Below are 7556 nucleotides of genomic sequence, written 5' to 3'. Positions count from 1 at the left end.
GCCTGACACAAAAATAAATGATTTTAAAGTTCCACTATAGTTAAAAGAAAAAAAAAAGGAAAAAAAAGAAAAGAAAAGAAAAAAATCAATGAGACTTTTTAACACTTTTGGAATCCATCTGATATGTTATGTTCTGCTCGGATTGTCATTTTACTCGGAACAGGGAGGTGAGACGTTTATAAAATGTTTAGTAAAAATAATGACAACCCACCTTTGATAAGTTTTCTCACATCCAAAGACACACACAAGTAAGCACACACACTACCTCACTTCATAATTATTACCTATCTGACTGTCTATCTATCTATCTATCTATCTATCTATCTATCTATCTATCTATCTATCTATATTATCTACTATCTATCTACCTACCTATCTATTTATCTATCTATCTATCTATCTATCTATCTATCTATCTATCTATCTATTTTTCGATCATGATTCTTACCTTTTTTAGTAATGGACACCATCTTCAGTAAATTATTTTCATGTTTTGGCACGGCTTAATCTATATTTCCCCTGAAAATAGATTTATCTCTTGAAAAAACTTTCTTCCAACTAGCTTTTTGACTGAGGTCCGCATAAAGGGCTTTGAGATCCAGATCCTCTTACTGGTGGGATGGCTGTCACAACTTTAATAACATGTCTCTAGAATACAATGTCATGATGTACTGTTCATCCTCCAATTTTATAATGATGCCATATATGGAATTCGTTTCAGTGTAGAAAATGTCCGAAAAGAATTGGGGCGATTTCTGGTGTCCAACAGATTAACTGAAACAATCACGCTACTTTGGACGTTTTGAATGCTATTTGTTACTTGTTACTTATTTGCTGAATTATTGCTCAGTGCCTTTGTACTTTTTTTCAAAGCAAAAAAGCATACATACAGTATACAAGAAAATATTATGGACATCTTGCTGCGTTACAGGTTTCACACCCGTAAGCAAAGTTGACCAGCCCGAGCCACGTCACCAACGATTCTAAAACAAAAGATGGCGCTATGCAGTTCGCATTCCTGGGTAAAATTTACCGTGGCTTGCAAACTGCACACACGGGGAGCAGAACGCTCACAAAGAGTAATGGAGAGGGAGGAACGAAAACCTTTCAAAATCGATATTAACAAAAAACAAGAAACAAAAAAGCAGAAGAAAGCAAAAGCAAAACAAAAACACCTGACGGAATTTCACGTATTTTAAAGTAACATTTACCGACAGAAATCCTTTAGAAATAAACAGCATTAAACTCCTGTAATAGGCACACATTCGGACAAAGAAGATAACTAACTGAAGCAGAAAGAATGCATGAGGTACAATGTGAAGAAAATATTGAACGGGTTAAACTGCACGGGTCAAGATGTCGTCAGAATATCATTCTTCCATGGCTTCCAGTAAGGATCACATACAATTTGTTAGAAGTCTAAATCAATTTGCGTGAGCTTACATAAGTGAGATGCTAGATTCTCGGAACCAAAAGTTTGTGTCAGATCGTTCTGGACAATATACTGGGACAGTTGTATGTTTTTCATTTTCTAATACAGAGAGAGTCATACACAGTCATAGTCAAGGTAAGGATGTTTCGTCTTTTTTTTTTCTTTCTGAACAAAAGTAAATGAGTACGTCATCATATTGCAACGACATTACGTGTTAATTATCATAACATTATGATTTACGACTTTCCTTTCACTTGCCTAATATGCAGTGTTACAGAACCCCATTTGATGTTAAAAAAACTCTACTTCACAAAAATGTGAAATCAGGCCATGGAAGCCGTTATTTTCATATCACTCTTAACTTTCTTATCCATTTTGACTGTGTGTCTGTGTGAGACAGTGAGTGAGTGTGCGTATATATTCTTTTTCCCCTACTGTTTTACTTCGTTTTGGTGTCTTTTTGGTTCCATTATTGTTTGTTTGTTTATTTGTTTGTTTGTGTATTGTTGGTATTGTTTTTTTTCTGTTTTTTTTTTTTTGCTTGTTGTTGTTGTTTTCCTTTTGACCAGCAACGTTTTGTGACTGTGTGAATCCCGTCACCTGCGTCGGTGATGTCGAAGCATAAACCATAGATGGCGCTGTACCTCTTAGTCGTATTAATCATGCAAACCTCACGACGGCGTCCCAGAGTCCTCCCCAGCATATCATTTGATAAAGCAAAAAGATTGTGAATCTAGCTGGATTCTGGTATGTGAATGATTAACAATTCAGATTGTTTGAAACTGGAGAATCAAGCCTTAGTGCTTACTTCGTAGTAGAGAATTACGAAAACAAGAAGGCAAGTAGGCAATAAATTGAGCGTCCATTGCTTTTAAATGACATATGACTCCCGTTCGCCATGTGAAAGTCGGATCGCGTTATATATACATATATATATATATATATATATATATATATATATATATATATATATATATATATATATATATATCTTTTTTTCACATTCATCTATTTCCATCATTATTTTGCCCCGAGTTTGAGTATGATCGCCAATCTCTGGGGCCCATTGTAACTGTACCACCATAGATGGCGCTGTTAGTATGCCTGTCACTTTCCCTGGCATGACTTTATCAGACTCATCCGGCTGTTCACATTGAGAGAGAGAAGAGGCGATAGCAACATTCATGGAAACCGTGAGAAACAAGAAAAAATGAACAAAAATCGAATAGACATAATTTTATTGCTGGTGGAAATAAATTTGCTGATAAAAGATTCATGCACACAGGGAAAGAAGTAACTGTAATACGTGACAAGAGGGACGATTTACACAAGACCCTACGACGAGACCAAAACGAATAGAAAGAAAGAGTCATACGAGCGAGGCGGAGAAAGATTTATTGAGACCAGGTAGCAACGTGCCCATTTTTTTTTCAAATTAAGTAGAAATAGTATTTGCTCTTAAAAATAAAAAAGCTTCCCGTCAGTCTAATTTTTCTACATGTAACAAAATTATGTTTGGAGAGAAATGTGCGAGTCCTCCCAAAAATGACGTAATAGTGACAATACGGATAGAGCGCATAATGTGACCATGATCGTCATATTCTTTTTGTTTCATTCAAGAAAAACCATCAATTTAGGCATCTGACTGTTGATATTTTGGACTCAGGCAGACACTATGTTTTTATATGTTTCAATGTACTCTTTCAAAGAAAAAGTTTGTTTTTGTTTTTGTTTGTGTTTTGATATTTTGTACACTTGATCTAGTTATGTTCTAAAAACATATTCATGTGGCAACACATATTTAAGTTCCGATGTACATTAAAGATAGTCCACACATTTTCCATTTTTTTTTTCTTCAAAAAAGATGTCATGTGAATATTTCCGGGCTAAGAACAGTCATAATGTATCCGATAGTGTGTTGTTGTAAATTATCTATCTGCACTTAGGATTCCAGAGGGCAGCAGATCGTGTCAATGCTTAGAGTATAAACCCTCAGAACACTAGAGGGCCCACTACCAGAAATTCTCGTTTCAACCTGAGAGTATAACAGGGCTCACACCTGTAAATAAAATGGAATGTCCCAGACCCCTTCACAAATTCATACCAAAGATACCAAAATAAATGAAGAAAAAAATTAAATAAAAATCAGTGATGCAGTTTGACAAAAAACTGAATAGCTGTAGATATTGAGTATGAATTCCTCTACAAACTGCATTTTGGTTGGAAGATGAAAGCTTTTCTGATGGAATTTGAGGGGACTATATTTCATTGGCTGCATGTACAGAAAATAGGTGATTTTTGTTGAGTGAAAAGAACTCGTAGTCTGGCTTTGCGGACCCCTGGACAGAGTTTGAGCCGAAGAACCTCCCTTGCAAATTTGATGGATGAAAGGGTATATCTCACTTATTCAGGTTAGTCAATATGAAACACTTCATTTTTCCCAGCTATTTTACAGAATTTTTTGAAATTTTAATTTTAACACACGTCTCTATGGGAAATTATTTACCCGTGTGAGCCCTAATAGTACTAAAAATACGTGTCTATGGAACTAAACTGTCTGACCGGCATTCTGAACTTTTGGAAGATATCCGAGATAAAGGGGATAAATGAGTACATGATACATGAGTGAGTACATGAGTACTGATATCTTCTTTAAAATACCTTTAATGTGTGTAGTTAAACCGTCTTGCTGTAAGATGAACTACAATCTCCGCGTTCTTCGCATAATATCTGAATTTCTATAGATACTCGAGGAGGTTAGTCATTGGGTTAATTGAGGGGGGGGGGGGGTATAGTTTCATCCAGGTCTGGAGCAATCTAATTGGATCTTTTGAATAAACCTTTCATTTGCTTAACTCTTCATGTGCTTTGAGTGCCTATTTGGAAAGTAAAATTTCAAAGCCTCGTGCACACTGTCCAAATTCCCTGTCACAGAACGGGTTAAAGCTATCTAATGCACTCTTATATTTATTGATCCCCATTTTATATGAATGCATTCAGTTTCATTGATTGAATGCCTTGTGGATTAGTATATAATGCCTTGAGGATTAGTATATAACGAACTATTTACTTGGCCTATTCCCGTAGAATCTAGTTTGCATGTGTTGGACGTCAATCTGTAAGGCAGTATATCCCCAGGCAAGTTTCCCATTGTTTACAAAAACATCTCCTCTAGAGGAGTATAAAAAATATGAAGTGGTTTTTCAAGCTGTCACGCGATTAACACTCTCAACATTTCACCACACGCAAAGATTTATTTTTTTTTTCAAAACGCAAAACTTGCATTCGGCATTGTAGCCATTGCACAACAATTTATAAAAAGTAGTTCATATAGAATTGCCAAGATAAATATGCGTGACCTTAAAAAAATACAAACATTGAGAAAGTTTCGATCGTTTGTTTGTTTTTTTTTTTTCTTCAGGTTGACTGTAGCAAGCAGATTTAGGGTAAAACTAAAAAAAAAAAAAAGAATACAACGGTTACAGTTTCACCGACATCTTACGAAAATTGAAGATTTAACTTTTTTTAGGGAAAAAATTATATTGGTCATGCTCGCAGACCAAATTATATATCATTCCCCTAAAATACTACGACTGATTGAATATAAAGACATCTAAACCAATGCTCTCACCATTGGAACCCGACATTACCCGCAGCAACAGTTTACGCTGAATCAATTTGCTGCGAGGGAAATAATTCTCCTTTTTTTTAAATCATATGAAAACAACTTGAATATGAATAAGAGAATTGGCAAAGAAACATGTGGGAAACTTTGTCAAGCTGTGACTTTATCAATTTCAAAATACAAATTTCACAAGTTATCATGTCTACATTTTGCCTGATAACAGTAACTTTAAGGGCGCGTCGATAGCAAACTTTTATAAACATGGTTTTTGAAACCGTACTTTGTGGTTTACATTTTGCTATACATGGCTGTCGTGATTACAAAACACGGTTTTGAAACGTGGTTTTGAAACACACTGTGGGAGTGCGATCTAAACTCTATAGTTTCACTCATACTGTAACTATACGTTATGAAAGTCTTATATACACAACTGTGATTTATAACACTGTTTATATGACATCCAGTATTTGCTCTCGCACTGTCACTGCCTGTTTGACCAATCTAGTTGTTTTTACCCCCATTCCAAAGAGATTTTTTTTTTTCTAATCGGTCACTCGTCGGAAGCAAAGTTTGTTGCTTCCGGCCATGCATCGAAGTGTATCGGATCGCAGTCTGATGAATCCGACTTTGTTGGTCGACTACCAGGTGAGTGTTAGATATGTCGCTGGTGATCTTCATCGGATGATCTTGCCTCACGGGATCATCGCCTGAAATGTCTGACACTGACCTGAATAGTCGACCAACACGAATCGAATTCATCGGATTGTGATCTGATACACTTCGGTGGGTGGCCGGAAGCGATAAATTTTGCTTCCGATGAGTGACCGATGAGAGAAAATCTCTGTGGAAGGGGTACAAGTATTATAAGGGACAAGCTGAGCATAATGAGATGTACGATAGCACAGTCCGAGCAGGGAGGTGGGATCTCTTCCCACCTCCCCGGTCGCAGAGAGCCAGACACATGTTCGTGATAAACTCATACAGACGCTCCTCTGTTTAACCTTGTTTCAAAATCGTTTCTGTCGGCACGCAAAATCCTATAACCGCAGCCTATCACTGTTTGTTTGTTGTATTCGATGCATTACCAGAACTATTCTTTTTACGCAATGAAATTTTCAACATTTTGCTGAATAGCAAGCTTTTATATATAGATTTGGCATAAATTCAAAGTAATTGATGTGCTAGCATGTCTCTTTATATCCTCCATCATAGTTATTTTTGGGGCAAATATTGTTATTTGACTTTTTTTCCTGCTGCCGTTGAAATGTTTTTTTTTTTTTTCCAAATCCTGAATATTGCGGAGAGAACTTTTAAAACGTTTTTCTTCATGTTATTTTTAGAAAGTGAAGGGAGAAGGAACATGTGTATATCAAGCACGTAATGGTACGCGATATTTTCAACCAGTGTCCAATAGACATGTTTAAAAAACATTTCAACATTTTATGAATATCCTCAATGTATAGACATGGCTTGAAGCAGAGACCTGTCATCTGTGTGTGTGTGTGTGTGTGTGTGTGTGTGTGTGTGTGTGTGTGTGTGTGTGTGTGTGTGTGTGTGTGTGTGCGTGTGTACGCATGTGTGTATGTGTTAGTGTCTATGAATACATGATGGAACTCCTCTGTTCAATATGATTTATAGATAAGGACAGTATTTTTAGTGTATGTAAAAGTTTGTGTATAAATCTGAGATCATTGTTGATTGCATATTGTTATAAACATTCAAGATGAATGTTTTGTTATATAAGATTATATAAATCAAATGAAGAATATTGAAAAAAAAAATGTTTGTGTGTATGATTACATATGGTCTTCATATAATCCAATTTTGCACACGTGACTGTAAAGAAAGCCAATACCACTCTTCATGTGCAGAACAAGAGGAACTTCGCTACTACACTAACCTCCGTCTGAAGGGAAATGCCTACCACTTTGTTTGCTTGATTTCCCTCATCTTGTTAGAGGCAACTTGAGCATGGAGTAAGATTACACTTTCAACTTCTTGGCCTTGGGGTTGTGTTCTGATGGCCTCGTGATTATCACCTTACTCTGATCATAACAACAGTCGTCGTCATCACAAGGCCTATGCAAGAAATGATAGCCTTGCCAAGACATATTGGTCGTATCATAGCCGTAGCCGTATGGCTCGCCGTTTGGACTGCAACCTACGAAATGTTCATTTCGTGAATTTGACAGGTGATCTGGACTGCCCTCAACACGTGCTCTGCCAAAGGTATCCTTTGGATCACGTTGTTTCACGCGGGTCCTGGGACAGTGCTTGGTACTAATCTTTTGTATGTTGTTTTCATGTCATAATCAGCGATTTTCATGTGCTCCAATAACCCAAGGTTCAAAGTCCCCTTGCAACTAATTTCATTGATTGCCTTATTTCTATGGTTTGGCCACAAAAAAGTAGCTTTTCCAAAGGACTACTCATGCGGCTTGGTATTCTCTCATGAAGTGGGATAAGTGGTTTCTGTTGAACACAATGATGAGAAGAAAA

Source organism: Diadema setosum, chromosome 7 (assembly GCF_964275005.1).
Source record: "Diadema setosum chromosome 7, eeDiaSeto1, whole genome shotgun sequence".
Lineage (NCBI taxonomy): Eukaryota > Metazoa > Echinodermata > Echinoidea > Diadematoida > Diadematidae > Diadema > Diadema setosum.
Note: the sequence above shows the minus strand (reverse complement) of the source record.